Raw genomic sequence first — 17,029 nt, forward strand, 5'->3', positions numbered from 1 at the left:
TGGATGACAATTATATGGTTCTTGTTCTTTATTTTTTTTGTTGTAATATGTGATAAATATCTTATTACATGTATGTTTATGTATCACGCGCCTGTTATGCCCGATGTATCTGTATCAGCCCTGATACAGATACGAGGGGCATGATACATAAACAGACATGTGATAAGGTATACATATGAGCCTTTCGTAAACATATCTGTATCAGCGTTATTTTTGCTAAGATAAAAACTTTTATTTCCATGAATAAACAATGCAAATAGAAAATCACTGTGGCTGTTGGTAAACGCATCCTTGTGTAGTTTATCCAGAAGAGAGAACTCTGATGGCATTGTTGACACTGCTGTTAAGCGTGGCAGGGACCCCATCACACCTTGGTCACATTAGCTTCAAGAGACAGAGGTAAAGCGATCAGCTGTCATTAATTTTCAATTGAAGTGAGCGTTTTACAGCAATAAGCAACAAGTGGAAGCTGTCCTGCCAGCTAAGTGGAGCCAAAATATAAGTATATTGTAGGTCAATATACTTTAGGGGTTGGTAAGGTTAGACCTTACTTGTGTGAAGCGCCTTGAGACAACTTTGTTTGTGATTTGGGGTTATATAAATTAAAATAAATTGCAACTGAGGCCAAGACACTCTCCGTAGCCAGCAATCAAGTCACCCTGTTGAGGTTACAAATACTGCAAAATCTCTCCTTTCACTGCGAGATGTATATTACATTGTGTGTGTGTGTATATATATATATATATATATATATATGATGGTTTCACAACTACGGAATCAGTTCCTATATTTTAAGCCAACTGTAATCCGACTGAAGGCACCGTGAATGCAGCGTGACATATGTTGGTTGGTACTTGGTTATAATTATCATTATTTACATAAAGTTCATGTTTAAACTGAAAAACACAGCCTCAATCATCGACACTATGTGTGTGTGTGTACACACACACACACACACACACACACACACACACACACACACACACACACACATCTCCTCGCAGATATATCAATATCATAATTTGTTTACTCCCTAATATCGTTAAGGGTATCGGCCCCCTCAAAAAATCCGTATTGGTCGGGGGTGTAGAATTTTGCATTAGTAATTTACGGCGACATGCGGAAAGCCACTTTATGAGCCTGTGGAACTTAAAATTTTCCCTCTGTGTCTACAAACGCTGGTTGTAACTCTGCACTGATGAGGAATCAAGCTTCAGGATATTACCGCTGCGCCTTCCTCTTGTCACGCGCCGCGCAGACTGTCACCCATCAGCCGCTTTAAACCAGCTCATTCCGCGGCTACACTCCACTCACAACCAACTCTATGCAGCTGCTGCAAATAATTTGAACTGTACCTACCTAAATATTTAAAACAAACAAAAAATCGGAGATCGTCCACTTCAAGAACTGCCGTGTCGCGGAGCAGCGCGTGCACACACAGAGACGATCAGGAAGCCTGGGCGGGGATAAACCGGTGGTGACGTCAGCAGCCAAAGAAGACACGGCACAAGAGCGCTCACTTCAATGCAAAATAAACGTTACAAAGATACAGAGAAGAGAAGTCGCGCCATCTATAAACGCTGCAAAAATAAGTTTATGCCTTTTCATTTATTTTTTTTTTTTTTTTGGAGAAGACAATCTTAATTATAAACCCACACGTCTTCTTATTTCCTAAGCTTCAACAAAATATGTTTTGGTGTCTAACTGCTAGCAACACAATTTTGGTAAACATTCCCACAACGCACTACGCCTCCTTAGCAACAAGCACAAAACATTCAGTACACCTCCATAAACTGATTTACAGCATTTCTGTAGTTTAATCACTCCCTTAGGACTGTTGTATTATTCTCGAGGTTGGTGCTACCTCACTTTAGCAAAGTGGTGAATCTGAAGGCAAGAATTCGTACTTCCACGAATGGCCGCCCGATGAAAACAAGCTCAAAATGCATTGATTGCCTGTTGAAATCAGCTGGTTTTGTTTGGTCTCTAACTTGCTTCTAACAACCAGCTAATAGCTCTCACTGCCTGGACGATGAGATTCATACACCAACTGAGCTGAAATGAACCATTGTACATTAAATTGACTTTATTGTTGAATCTGACCCCTTTGACAAGTGACCAAATTACATGTATTTGTATTGGGTTCAGCAATGTTTCCATCGGCCAAAACAGCCACCAGAGGGCGCTCGGGTAAAGTACCACACCCCCCCCCCCCCCAAGTCAGCAAAGGGAACCCAATGAGTGTTAATTTGGTGGTAGGTACGCCCTTGTGACCCAAGTTTAAGAAAATCTGAGCTCACCACGACCTAATGCAAAGCTCTTAAAATGTTAACGCTCACAACCAAAATACTCCTTTAAACGATGACGTGATCTATCACAAAAAGGCCAGCCATTTTCAGGACAATGAAGTAACCCTGTTAGTATAACTCCTGCTGGCTGTCGGACTGTGTGAGCATGTCTCTCAGAGTCAGCAGGAAGTCAGAGGTGGACCTTTGGAACACATCGAGACATCTCAAGGCTAAATTTGACTGAAAGCAGGAATTCCTATGTGCACAGACACCAACTGTGGGACTTTGAAACTCCAACAATACTTAGCTATAAAACAGCAATTTTGCAGAATACGACCCCTTTACAAATTTTCACAGTACTGTTTGTAGTTGGGGGCTGTGATTCCACCCCTGAGAGAACAGTACAGACCACATGAAGACCAACTGGATTTAAACTGTTTGCAGACCAGAAGGACAGAAAACACTGTCAGATAGATATATGATCAGTGTGACAGGTAGTGGTGGTGGGGAATTAATAATTTGACTTAAAAATAAACAAACAAAAATAATTCACAACTCAAAATTTGAACATTATGATTTACAGAAAAAAAAAACCCTTCTCCTACTTCTCCTAAAAAGTCCTCCTGTTAACGTAAGTGAATCCAGTTGCTCGAGTTCAGTTTGGAGCAGGTTAGTGTTGGAAATACAGTTTGAAATTAAAATTGATCTTAAAATAATAATAATGATGATTGTATCTGAGCCTTCAAACTGCATCTTTTTCCTCTTTTCTGGGCACTAAAACCCAACTTTCATATTTGAACAGCCTCTGAATTACATGTCTGTGGTGACTTTAGTTTGTTACAGGTAACAAACTGATCCACAGACGTGTTTTGGAATAAATGTCGCAAAATAAATACGTCAGAGGCAGATGAGCTGACTCAGTTCCTGCTGTGAAGACGAATGCGTCAGATGCTGTGACAAAGTGTACACGGCTGATTAGCACATAGAAGCAGAGATAATTGTGACTTACAGCGAGTGACATACCAGTTAGGCTCAAATCACACCACCAGAAGGTGAACTTACTACTGGGCCAAATCAACTGCAGACAGCCCAACAAAAACACCGCCATCTGAAGTCTCTCTGGCTGGTAGTAAGGACGCAGAGAAGACACACAAGAACATCCGTCCACAAACATGCACTGTTGTATTCAATAAGACAGGAAGAAAAAAAAAAACAAACACCCCAAACAGACCCAAAGCCCTTTATTCGAACTTCTTCACGGTGGATCTGAGGATTTAAACATCGCCAACTGAACACAACACTTCTATGACATGGCTAAAAACAATCAATAAACATCCCTTGGTCCATCAAGATTGTCCATGATTCGGTTAAGGAGTGGAGGATGAGATTAATGAATGTCAAGTTCACAGAAGGGCCACTGACAAGAATCAGCCTTCTTTGAGAGACATGTCATCTTCTAATAGAAAAAAAATGGGTTTGTGGAAACGTGGACAAAATGGGGCTGAATGGCAGGGAAGAAGAATTTACCGGGTGGGGAGGGCAGTTGCAACCTTACCAGGGCTTGCGGCCTCTCAGCCTGAGATAGCCGTCATACAACAGGGCCGGTACCGTGTGGCTGACAGTGGTCCAGTACTGATAGTAAAGGAGCTGGAGCGCAGATTGACATTGGGCCTTCTGAAGGCCTGCTCTAAAGGGTTTGTCTTGAAGATCATGTTTATACAGTACTCTGTAGGAGGACAAATACATGACAGAACAAGGAGGACAAAGAGAGCGCCAGGTAAAGAATGGTGTGCATGCATCCGTCCTACAGTCATCAGTGCAGCAGAAGTGCCTGCATAGCGAATATCAACTTGTAACTAGCACCAGGAGCTGGGAACATTTCCCAAAAGCCTCTTCAAGTTAAGGCCGGGTCAAGTTTAAGATGCTTTTGGGGATTTGGAACATAGTCATCTACTGTATTTTCCTGTGTATAAGTCACACCCAACTGTGTGTGTGCCAATAAGAATAAGATAAGATAAGATAAATAGATAGATAGATACAGTAGTGTTCAGAATAATAGTAGTGCTATGTGACTAAAAAGATTAATCCAGGTTTTGAGTATATTCTTATTGTTACATGGGAAACAAGGTACCAGTAGATTCAGTAGATTCTCACAAATCCAACAAGACCAAGCATTCATGATATGCACACTCTTAAGGCTATGAAATTGAACTATTATTAAAAAAAAAAAAGGAGAAAAGGGGGTGTTCACAATAATAGTAGCATCTGCTGTTGACGCTACAAACTCAAAACTATTATGTTCAAACTGCTTTTTTTTTTTAGCAATCCTGTGAATCATTAAACTAGTATTTAGTTGATAACCACAATTTTCATGATTTCTTCACATCTGCGAGGCATTAATTTTGCTGGTTTGGAACCAAGATTTTGCTCGTTTACTAGTGTGCTTGGGGTCATTGTCTTGTTGGAAACACCATTTCAAGGGCATGTCCTCTTCAGCATAAGGCAACATGACCTCTTCAAGTATTGTGACATAGCCAAACTGATCCATGATACCTGGTATGTGATATATAGGCCCAACACCATAGTAGGAGAAACATGCCCATATCATGATGCTTGCACCACCATGCTTCACTGTCTTCACTGTGAACTGTGGCTTGAATTCAGAGTTTGGGGGTCGTCTCACAAACTGTCTGTGGCCCTTGGACCCAAAAAGAACAGTTTTACTCTCATCAGTCCACAAAATATTCCTCCATTTCTCTTTAGGCCAGTTGATGTGTTCTTTGGCAAATTGTAACCTCTTCTGCACATGTCTTTTATTTAACAGAGGGACTTTGCGGGGGATTCTTACAAATAAATTAGCTTCACACAGGCGTCTTCTAACTGTCACAGCACTTACAGGTAACTCCAGACTGTCTGTTTTTTTTGTTCCATTTTAAAGCATTGGAGATCATTGTAGATGAACAGCCTATAATTTTTTGCACCTGCGTATAAGTTTTCCCCTCTCCAATCAACTTTTTAATTCAAACTACGCTGTTCTTCTGAATGTTATTTCTACCTGGTTCTTTTTATGTAAAATTCTGCCCCTTACCAAAAACCAAACCAACTGCATTCCTCATTTTGAGTTTATTCAAGGTCATGTTAGAAACCAGGCCTAGGGCCCTCACAGACAGTGTCCATCTTGTGAAAGGCCCCTAAAATGAGTCATACAACACTTTTTATACCTTGTGGGTGTTAACATAGGTGTGGTTTAGTCTCACATTTCTAATGTTACTGGCTCTCACCAACAGGGGGTGCTCTCCCTGTATCTGAAACTTGGACAGATGATAGAGTAAAACTTAACATATTTCTCAGAACTTCCAAACAAATACTTAATAGCTAACATAAAACAAAGAATTAGCACAGATATTATCTAACATGAACAATGTCTTGAACATCCCATTTTCCTCAGGCTTTCAAAGAGAAAAGCATGTTCAACAGGTGCTGGCTTCATCCTTAAATAGAAGACACCTGATTCACACCTGTTTGTTCCACAAAATTGGCGAACTCACTGACTGAATGCCACACTACTATTTTGTGAACACCCCCTTTTCTACTTTTTTTTTTTTTTTTACTAATAGCCCAATTTCATAGCCTTATGAGTGTGCATATCATGAATGCGTGGTCTTGTTGGATTTGTGAGAATCTACTGATACCTGTTTCCCATGTAACAATAAGAAATATACTCAAAACCTGGATGCATCTTTTAATCACATAGCACTACTATTATTCTGAACACTAAGATTAGATAGATAGAGATAGATAGAGATAGATAGAGATAGATAGATAGAGATAGATAGATAGAGATAGATAGATAGAGATAGATAGATAGATAGATAGATAGATAGATAGATAGATAGATAGATAGATAGATAGATAGATAGATAGATAGATAGATAGATAGATAGATAGATAGATAGATAGATAGATAGATAGAAGATAGATAGATAGATAGATAGATAGATAGATAGATAGATAGATAGATAGATAGATAGATAGATAGATAGATAGATAGATAGATAGATAGATAGATAGATAGTCAGTCAGTCAGTCAAACCAGAGTATAAGTCACAACTTTTTTCTGTATTATCAACACTTTAACTCGGGATTTTGGTGTATTCTTGTAGTGCATTTCCTATTATAGGTGTTAATTAAGTTAGGTGGTGATTAAGTTGTGGACCTGTGGGTGTCCCACTCCATTTGCGGTGGATCTTGGACTTCCTCACAGACCACTCTCAGAGGGTGAGAGTGGGCCCTCATATCTCTTCGGCCATTAGCCTCAGCACCGGCTCCCCTCAGGGCTGTGTGCTGAGTCCTTTGCTCTACACCCTCTACACCTATGACTGCACCCCCCTCTCACTTCAGCAATATATCATTAAGTTTGCTGATGATACTACTGTGGTGGGACTCATTTCTGGTGAGGATGAGTCCGCCTATAGAGAGGAGGTGCAGCGGTTGTCAGTCTGGTGTAGGGAGAATAATTTGATCCTCAACACCTCAAAGACAAAGGAGATGGTGGTGGACTATAGAAGGAGGAAAACAGTCATCCAGCCACTGGTCATCGATGGGGACTGTGTGGAGTGGGTCTCTGAATTTCGTTTTCTGGGCGAGTATTTGAGAGACGACCTGACTTGGAGCACAAATACTATGGCTACCATCAAGAAGGCACAGCAGAGACTATTTCCTGAAGATTCTCAGGAATACCATCTGCCACAGAGACTGCTGGTGTCCTATCGCTGCTCCATAGAGAGCATTTTGACCTACTGTCTGTGTGTGTGGTTTTCCAGCTGCACAGTCACAGACAGGAAAGCTCTCCAGAGGGTCCTCACCACAGCCCAGAAGATCACTGGTTGTCTCTTGCCTTCATTAGAGGAACTGTATACAAGTTGTTGTCTCAGGAAGGCAAGGACTATAATCAGAGACCCTTCCCATCCTGGACACTATTTTTTTGAATTATTGCCATCAGGCAGACGATACAGGGCACTTAAGGCCAGAACAAAGAGACTTAAAATAGCTTTGTGGGAAGAGCTATCTGTGCACTGAATGCTGCTGGACCTGCCATTTTATGATTGTGATTGAGTGTTTTAACTAGGTTTATGTAGAATTTTTAGGGTTATTTATTATTCTATTTATTTATTTTAAATGTGCTTTTAAGAGATTGTTTTTAATTTCATTGTCATGCACAGTATTTTATTCTGGTGTCATGTACAATGATAATAATAAATTCTATTCTATTCTCTATTCTAATTCTTTTATTATTGGAGTATATTTTGTGTCGTGCTCTGATTACTGCCACTGTTTTTCCTTCAGGGTCCCCACAGTGGAGTCAGTACAAACCCACATTGGGATTTGTGCAGAAGTTTTACATCAAATGCCCTTTCTGTCACAACTCCAGCTTTACTTGGAGAAGCAAACACAACCCCTGGTCTTCCAAAGAGGTCTCCCATCCGAGTACTAACCAGGACCTAACCTGCTTAGCTTCTGAGATCTTACTTTTATTATTATATATTAATAATAACAAATGCATGATTTGTTTCCCCCCATACACAAGTTGCACCTACGCCCCAAACTGGGGAGAGGAAAAAAAAAGAAGCAATTTATACTCTGGAAAAACGCAGTAATCCAAAAATTGTTAGCAGGTTAAAATAATTTATCTTTAGAAAATAAATAAATATAAAAACTCTGAAGATGGAGCCTAACTTCTTGTAATTGTTGCTTAACTGATGTCTTTTGATAACAGCTGACATCAGCACAGAGTTGTAAGATTGCAGAACCCACCACGTGTCTGGGAGAACAGCCTGGGTTATGCATTCTTTCAACTTCAACCAAAAACTGCGCACAAGCTATGTGCAACATGGTGGTTTTGCAGCTTTGACATTGGGCAACTACACCGAGAAAGACCAACACAGTGAAGAAGCAGAAGAGGAGTGAGGCGATTTGCTGCACAGGTAGAGGCGAGGCGTGTTTGGTTCGGCGACTGTGAGGTTACCTGGGTTTCTCGTCCAATCAGCCTGAGGTACAGATCATAGAGGAAGGCCGGAGCCTTGTGGCTCACAGCGATCCAGTACTGATTGATCAGGTGATTGGACGTAAGATTAACATTGGGCCGACGGAAGGCCTGCTCAAGGGGGTTCCTCTTGAATGTGGATATTACATGGTACTCTAAGAAACAAAGGTTGTTCAACAGAAGTCGTCAATAAGATTATGCCTGATTTAAAAAACAAACAAACAAACAAACAGTACCATGAGATTAAAAAAAACTGTAATTTCTTTACCTTGAGTTATTGCATGATAATTTCAAATGAGCTTGAGGTGAAAATAATTTAAGGTCAAATACAAAAGTCCTTGATATCACCATAAAATTTGAAGTTGCATTTGTACAAGTCAAATGCATTGGACTGTAAAGTGTCATTTTATCCAGACTCATGGCAGCTTCATCTGCACTTCCAACATTTTAAAATTGCCGTATTTTAACAATATAGTCTCTCAGCTGTAATCACATCATGATATTAAAGAAACGTGAAATATGAGGTAGCTTACAGAAATAATAGAAAGCGTCTATTTGGTTCAACAAATACAACCAATTTTTTTTTTATTTAAAAAGAATCACCATCAAGTTGACCAGAAATTACAACAGTGTTTCTCCACCAAACAACCTCAGCTGTTTGGTGGAGAAACACCGCTCTGTGTCCCAAGGGTTAGAAAGAAGTCCGCAGGGCTTTAGCTTTTTCTTTCCCTGCTCCTCTTGGGATTCCAAAGGCAACTTCCACTGGCTGTCTTAAGACTAGTCCTAAAACCTATTTATTTTCTACTGCCGATCATTAGTTTTATGTTTTTTTTTTTAAATTATTTTAATTATTCTGCTTATTGTGCATGACTGTTTTGTGGTTTTAACTGTTTTTAACTCTGAAAACTGAGGATCTCTGTTTAATGTTGTTTGTTGTTGTTGTTTTGGAGCCATTTTCAACACTTTGTTGATTTTTTTTTTACATAAAGTGCTTTCTAAATGAATTTATTATTATTATTAATTTATTAAAGCTTTATATCCCAAGGTTGAAAAATAACTGCAATATAAATCTTTTGATACTTTCAAAAAAATGATATGCATGCAATATTTTTGGACAGACTAAAAATACATACACTTTGACCACATTTTCTTAAGAAAATATACAATGAAATTTAAGGAGGTGGTTGTTGCTTCATCCAGTGCAGTAAAAAGGGGTGGGTTTGCTTCATTATTTTTTTGGCAACATGTCAAGGTTCAAAGAGATATTTTGACTTTGACATACCCCTCTCAACACACACATTCTTCCAGCTGAGCAGCACTGAGGAATTTGAATATGTGAACAATTCGAGGTCAAACGTAACATTCTGTCACGTTTTCACATTAGTAATTCACACGGAAAACTTCTAAAGACTTACGTACTTACAAGGTTGGAGCAGAAAGCCTCATAACGCTCACAGTAAACTGTACTGCAGTTAATGCAGTTTTTGCACGCCGTGTGTTTAAATTATGTGACATTTTGGCTCTATTTTGTAGCAATATTTGCAACAACTGCACAACTTGGTTTTGTTAAGAAGGATATTTAAAAGGCCATGGCATGTAGGCATGTTTTATACTTGTTTCAAAGGTGAGGTTTTGCATTTTGTAGGGAAACCTTCAGAACAGGTTAAATAAGTATGTCAAGAATATTTTACAGTTTGCATTGAAACAAATCAAGTGCACTGAATTGTGACCGGAATTCTGAGCCTTTAATTATAAATCTTTTAAACCGCTGACCTTTCTTGATTTGGAAGTTAAGTTATTCCACCTCTTAAGGATATGAATATAAATAAGGCCACTATATATATCCAGGTGAGCCAATCTTTGGGTGTGTCAGGTTCACTCTCAGATTACATCCAGAGTCTGTCATGAGATTACTTATTTTAAACTTTAGACAAGATGAAAAATCTCATACCGACTTCTCCCCAGTGGAACGGGTTGATTCCTCCAGTTGTGCAGTTATACACCAGGATGTTTTTAGGTCTGTAAAAAAAGAGTCCCAAGTAAATTCTACAAAATTTACCCAAACATTGTGACATTTCAATAAAACTTCATACACACATTCAGAAAAGGTGTAACCATGTGAGCATATTTTTGAATCCCCTGCACCCCCACCTGTTCAGCTGTGACCCGGAGTACCAAGCTGCAGCCAGCGTGGCATTGATGACCATGTCCACTGGCACCAGGTCCGCCACCGCGTCATTCGACGCCCTCATTGTGCGCAAGATGCCCTTACCAGCCTGCAAAGGGCAACAGAAAAACCTTCAGCAATAATACAATGAATGTCAGCCTGAACGCTGAAATGCAGCACTGACATTTAAGACATTAAAAGCACATTGTTCTCAACCCCACACGCCCCAACCCAAAAAGGAGCCATTCAAAACCACTCACAACTCAAAGGATATTTCAGACACCTGAACTAACACGTCGGTGAAACCAGTAAGTTGTCACATTGGAATTAAGAATTTCGAGCTGCAAAAGTTAATTTATAATTAAGATAATTAAATAAGATTTCCTTTTAGTGTTATACAGTTATAATAATTAGTATAAACTGATAAACACAAAGACTAAAATAAAAAAGTGCAGAGAACATTCAGGCTTTCAATACTGTACCCAGATACATTTTCCTGACTTACCGCAATGAATATTCCACTCGGCCCGTTGAAGTTATCTATCCAACCCTGAAAGAAGAGGCAGAGTAAAGCGGTTCAGTATAAATAAATCTTACAATCCCTTTTCTTTTTGCATTAAGAACACAGCAAAATACATTTGATAATGTATCCTGTCCAAGCAGACATTTTTATTATTATTAATCCAGTATTAAAACTTTTATTTTACTAAATAAACTGCAGAAAACACTTTGGTGGTTAGAGGGTTCCTCCAACTTAAACATGGATATAAGATTTTTTTTAAATGCCAGTTTAAATTAAATTTAAGAAACATTACAATAACCAACAATGATGCAGGGGAGAGGGTGAAGGGGGGCAGCAATATAAGAACAAAAATGCCCACATATTTATTGTAACATAGAACATGGTTACTGGTTTAAGCCCACGCTGTAAAATCTGTCCCGAAATGCCTACTTCTCACATCTTGGCACTTTTAAACACTTTTGAAAGACTAATTTAATGCCTTTTAATACCAATTAGGCTTTACTTTTAAATTAATGAGTCTCTTAAGACTTTTTTAAGGATTAGCAGAAACCCTATGTTAGAAATGGTGACATTACTTAAGTTTGTCCAGCATTGGACACTCAGGCGGCAACTGTTTACAATGCTATCAGGCATGGCTGGGACCCCCCACCACCCTTTGATCACATTAGTTATAAGGAGCAGAAGCAAATCAACCAGCTGTCAGTCATTTTCAATCAGAGGTGGGTGTTTTACAGTGACAAGAGACAAGTGGTGGCTACGCCGCCAGCTAGGCGGGGCCAAAATAGACAAGAAGTCTATTTTATGCAAATACTGAATGGATGCAATACTGTGACTGCCAATCAGAGTGAAAGCCGTCGTGATAAACCAAGATGACGGAATACACTCCCAGACAGCTGGATGTCTGTATAAATCAAACGTGTGGTATTTTTCTGTTTTACCTTTGTAAATGTTAGCGAGAAATAAACACTTTTCCATGTGTGCATCTTTTTTTTTTTTTTACTCTCCAATATAGTATTGACACCTGCAGTGGTGGTGGCCAAGTGGTCAATGCACTTGGTTTCAGTGTGGAAGGTTCCCGGTTCAAATCCACCCTCTGCCACATTTCTCCATGTAATGTGGAGTTCGTCAGAAGGGCATCGGCGTAAAACTTGTGCCAAAATCAACATGCAGATCCACCTCTGATCTGCTGTGGTGACTCCGAGTGAAAACAAAGGAGCAGCCGAAGGGACTTACTATCAGTATTGACACCCCCCCCCAACTCCATGTTGATCAAGTTCTAGTACTTGTCAGAAAAGACATTCTCTTCCTGTCTTAAATGGAAATAATATGGACAACAAACACAAGATCTACTCACAGGGAAAGGCTCTTTCCCAGCTAGCTCCAACTATGGATGGTCTGACAATGGCTACGTTGAGGTCGCCGGCACCTTCCTGCTGCACAGGTACTCAGCCAAGGCTCTTTGGTGTAGTGTAGGTATTTGGACGCTCCCCAATCAGTTTAGGAGTCAGTGTTGACACCAGATCCGCATCCATCCAGCTGGTTGATGCGTGTGAAAAAAAAATTGAAATCTAGTCACCTCGGTCACAAACCATGTAGCAATTACTTTAATAAAGATATTTATCTGTATTATCTAGTTTTATTGTAGAATTGGTTTAAAAATTATGGTGTACGTGGGCAGAATTTTTTGTTTGTTTTTGAAGGCGTTTTAATGGACACTACATCACAGAGATTACACCGCACATGCTACTCTGGCTTCACTTTTAACAAGAGTCATCAGGAGATGAAGTATCCCCCCCCCAAATCAGTAATACAAAGTGTTGGGGGATCACTCAAGATACCCTTATGCCAAATATGAATGAAATTGGTCAACTGGTTCTTGAGATATGTGCTGATAAAGATGGCAATGTCAATATCTTGAATATCTTGTTGCAACCGTGAAGTTGATCCCAGGTCACCATAATCAATTGGTGTTGGGTGATCACCCCAAGTATACCCTTATGCCAAATATGAATGAAATTGGTCAACTGGTTCGTGAGATATTGCGCTAACAATGTGAAAAGAGACGGACAGACGGAAGGATGGAGAGATCGCTATATCCACCTATATTTCATACTAGGGCAATAAAAACCAAAAGTCAACAGAGGTGCGGTGTCCACCTTTATTTACACTTTAGTGTTAGAGGAAAAACCACACCCCCTATTCAAACAAACCTTCACCGCACTTTGCTCACGATGTATTCGCCTTCACTGGAAACATCCAAACCAACTTACTCGAGTGCATCGATGAGCTTGCGATAGTCCACTGGGGGAGGATATACAATTTCTTCAATCAGCTCCCTGTTACAGTTGGCGTAGGCTGTGGACACATGAATAAAGATCTCCAACGCTTCATCCTGTGGGCCAGCGCCAGCATCTTCTGGGTAGCCAAGACATTCAGCTGCATTGCATCTCTGAAGAATAAAGAATGAAAGTATGGCATTTGACATTCTGGTATTGGTGTTATTAAACACTTGCAGAGTTTGTTAAGCTACGATCTACCTTCTGAAACATGTGGTTGTAAGCTAGAGTCTATCCCTGTGTGTACGCGGCCTGATGCAAGTGAGCTAAATACTAAGAAGAGCAACTTAATTTAAAATTTTATCAATCAATCAATCAATCAATCAATTTTTTTTATATAGCGCCAAATCACAACAAACAGTTGCCCCAAGGCGCTTTATATTGTAAGGCAAGGCCAATACAATAATTATGTAAAACCCCAACGGTCAAAACGACCCCCTGTGAGCAAGCACTTGGCTACAGTGGGAAGGAAAAACTCCCTTTTAACAGGAAGAAACCTCCAGCAGAACCAGGCTCAGGGAGGGGCAGTCTTCTGCTGGGACTGGTTGGGGCTGAGCGAGAGAACCAGGAAAAAGACATGCTGTGGAGGGGGAGCAGAGATCGATCAAGGGAGGTTGTCAAGAACCAGGATTCATGGTGACCTGCCAGCAATGTGAAAACAGTTTGTCAGCAAAACAATGTTTAACTGACACACCAAGAAAATATTTGTCCTGCCTGATTGCAGTATATTCACTGAAATTACCACCAACTTGGGACAATCAACAAAAGTCAAAAGAACTGTTAAAAACAGTAAAGTGCTCTTATTGAAAAATGGACAAAGGAGACATTTTTTTATTTTTAAACTTCAACTGATTTTTTTTTTTTTTCTTTAAGGAGAACTCACTTGAGCGGCTCATTAAAGCGTACAGTGGCAGCGCAGTGGAAGACAATGTTAACGTTTTTAGCCAAGGCGTCCTGGTCGTCTTTACTTAAAGCCAGCTCAGGCTGTGTCAGGTCACTGTTCACTGCAATGATCTTCTCTGCAAAGCCAAGCTGCTCATCCTGCAGTCGTTCAAACAACTACACACACACACACACACACACACACACACACACAAAAGTAAAGTACACAGCACACAACAGTAATCTGTGTCAATACAGATGAGGCATTTCTGCAATGTCACATTTTGTTTCAACACTACAGGTTTTTCAGAACTGAAGTCACACATGAACTAACCAGATTAAAAAAATAATAATAATAATCACTGGACACCAGCTGTTATTGTGATATGAATCGAGTTCACGACAATAAATGTCAAAAAGGAGAAACTTCAGCTTCCTTCATGTCTCAGATTCCGTTGTTGTTACTGTAGTGTGCCTCTTACAATTACTTGGGACAAAAATCTAACGTCTAAGACTCGTGCGTGATTAATTATTTACCAGATTTGCCAGAGTACAAGTTGCACTTGTCCCAAAAAAAAAAAAAAAAAAAAAAAAAAGCCACTTAAAAGAGGAAAAACATACAAGTTGCACCTTTTATCTGTATTTTTAGCTCTTTAATTTGGGATTTTTGTAGTTTACTTTATTATTGCCATTCAATCTTTTATTATTAAAAGTTTATTTTGTTTACTGCTTTGATTACTGGGAAAGTCCTATATAAATGATAATGATAAGTTATTATTAATTAACAATAATGGTGCCATGATTTTTTCAGTATATCAAATTGTACCCGAGTAAAAATTATAGGACCTCCCTAACTAGTAAAAAAATTTAAAAAAGCAACTTATACTCCAGAAAAAAAGGTTTGTTAGGAAGAAACTCACAACAAAAGAAAATGCTTTTGGTATTAAAGGTAGAGTTTATTTTTAATATGAAAACAAAATATATTTATATATTCACAATTCCCCCAAATTCAGCAGAAATTTTGTACAGTTCTTTGAGGTGTGATAGCAACAAGTCTATCTGAGTGACACAGCATCATCCCCTGAAGATGTTTTTTTGGCAAAGGTTCATGAGGTTAATCATGTTAAACATGTCAGTTTGAGGTGTGTTGAACAAGTTTGGGTCTGGTCTAACCACAAACCTACACGACACAGCCACATAACCCATATCAAAAAATGATTTATATATAAAGGCAATGATGAGAAAAGTTTTTTTTATGACAAACTGATTTTGACTTGGCCTTGAATAGAAGCGACAGTGTGGAGGAGATGCAACCACACAAAGGAGCAGAAACACGAAATGTTGACACATGCTTCAACACAGTAAGATGTCTCCAATATTCCCGTCACCGGCGGCATTTTGCTCAAGTTCTGTGAGCACATTTAATGACAAGAGAGAGATAATGTCTTTAAAGTTCCACCAGCCAAGACGCTACCATTTCTTCTTCTCTACTATGACATTATTAAATCTGTCATGATTTTCATGATTGTTTCTTGTCCTCTTTGAAGTTGATTTCCAACTATTCACTTGTTTCACTTCCTCTTTACAACTATCTCATTCTCTGATGTTTCCACAACCTCCCTTTCTGTCCGCAGATGATCTGCACATCATCTTCCACACCTGCGTCACAGCACCGTGACTTAACCCACGTCTCACCTTGCAGTTGATCACGTCGGCCACGCGAGCCTGGGGACTCTGTCCCGCCTTTGACCTGACCAGCAAATACACAGGTCCGACTTCTGGGCAGGACCTTAGCAGTTTCTCCAACAGCACCTTCAACAATGAGAAAGACATGATCAACTTTTCCTTTTTGGTGCTTTCAAATTGGCCAAATGCCGCACACCATGTATAATTAGCACTTCATTTTCCTGGCTGTGGAACGTGGCGAAGAACATTTGAGGCACTACAACAAACAATGTGGTTGAAGTGCAAAACAGATTTTCCAGCACAACAGCCACGGAGCAGATGGAAGCGGCAACGTTTACACTGTAGGATGAACTGACGCAGTATCAAGCTTCTTCCTGACACATGACCCCAATTTAATTTTTTTTTTGTGGCATGGTCTTTTTTTTAAATCATAGATTATCAGAAAAAGACTTATGTAAATGACAACAAATTGAAATGTTGATAGAGTTTAATTTTTTTTTCTTATTTTTTGGTTGTATTTGTGTTGTTTTTAATTTATCATCTATTAACATTTTGTACAGAACTTTGATTTCTGGCAAATGACTATACAAAATAAAGTTACTATTATTAGACTGAGATTTTTAATTACAGGGTAATTAACAGCCAAAAATGTGTGCGGTCCCACATTTTTAAAGGACAAAGACTTTCATGATGTCAAAGTGTCCATTATTTCCTGATTATTTCATTGATATGCCCACCAATAATAGGTTTAGTGTTGATTTCATGTATTAGACATCCTCTGGAGTTGCATTAACTCAAATACTTAATAATGGAAATCTTTTGGAACTGTCTTCCTGCCCTTCAGGATCATTTGCTTTCAGTGTAGCCAAACTCTTGTTATCGAATAAAAAGTACTCCACCTTGCCCATGAAGCCAGTTGCACCAGTGATCAAGACGCTTTTCCCTGCATAGTACTCTGGAATGTTCACCATGGTGTCTGTAGTCGACACTACTCCGCCTGCACAAACACGACAGAAAAACAAAATAAGACACAAAGAAGAGTTAACAGTTGTAAAAGAAACTTCCAGCTGGCGTTACTCCAAAAGCAGTTCCAAGTTGACCAAA

General features: G+C 39.3%; 1 protein-coding gene and 1 pseudogene across 2 annotated transcripts in view; both read right to left on the reverse strand.

Annotated features, from left to right (window-relative positions):
• far1 (fatty acyl CoA reductase 1) overlaps window positions 1–1,378 on the reverse strand; it is a 56,543-nt gene extending 55,165 nt beyond the window's left edge. The window contains exon 1 of one of the 2 annotated variants that reach the window (XM_034177194.1): window positions 1,360–1,378. The gene's annotated coding sequence lies outside the window, so the exon portion shown is untranslated. Of the gene's footprint in view, window positions 1–1,225; window positions 1,245–1,359 lie in introns of those variants that run through there. The other variant, XM_034177193.1, reaches the window with a different exon arrangement.
• Window positions 1,379–2,417: 1,039 nt separating this feature from the next.
• LOC117514980 overlaps window positions 2,418–17,029 on the reverse strand; it is a 28,153-nt pseudogene continuing 13,541 nt past the window's right edge.

The sequence above is a fragment of the Thalassophryne amazonica genome, chromosome 8 (genome assembly GCF_902500255.1).
Source record: "Thalassophryne amazonica chromosome 8, fThaAma1.1, whole genome shotgun sequence".
Taxonomy (NCBI): Eukaryota; Metazoa; Chordata; class Actinopteri; order Batrachoidiformes; family Batrachoididae; genus Thalassophryne; species Thalassophryne amazonica.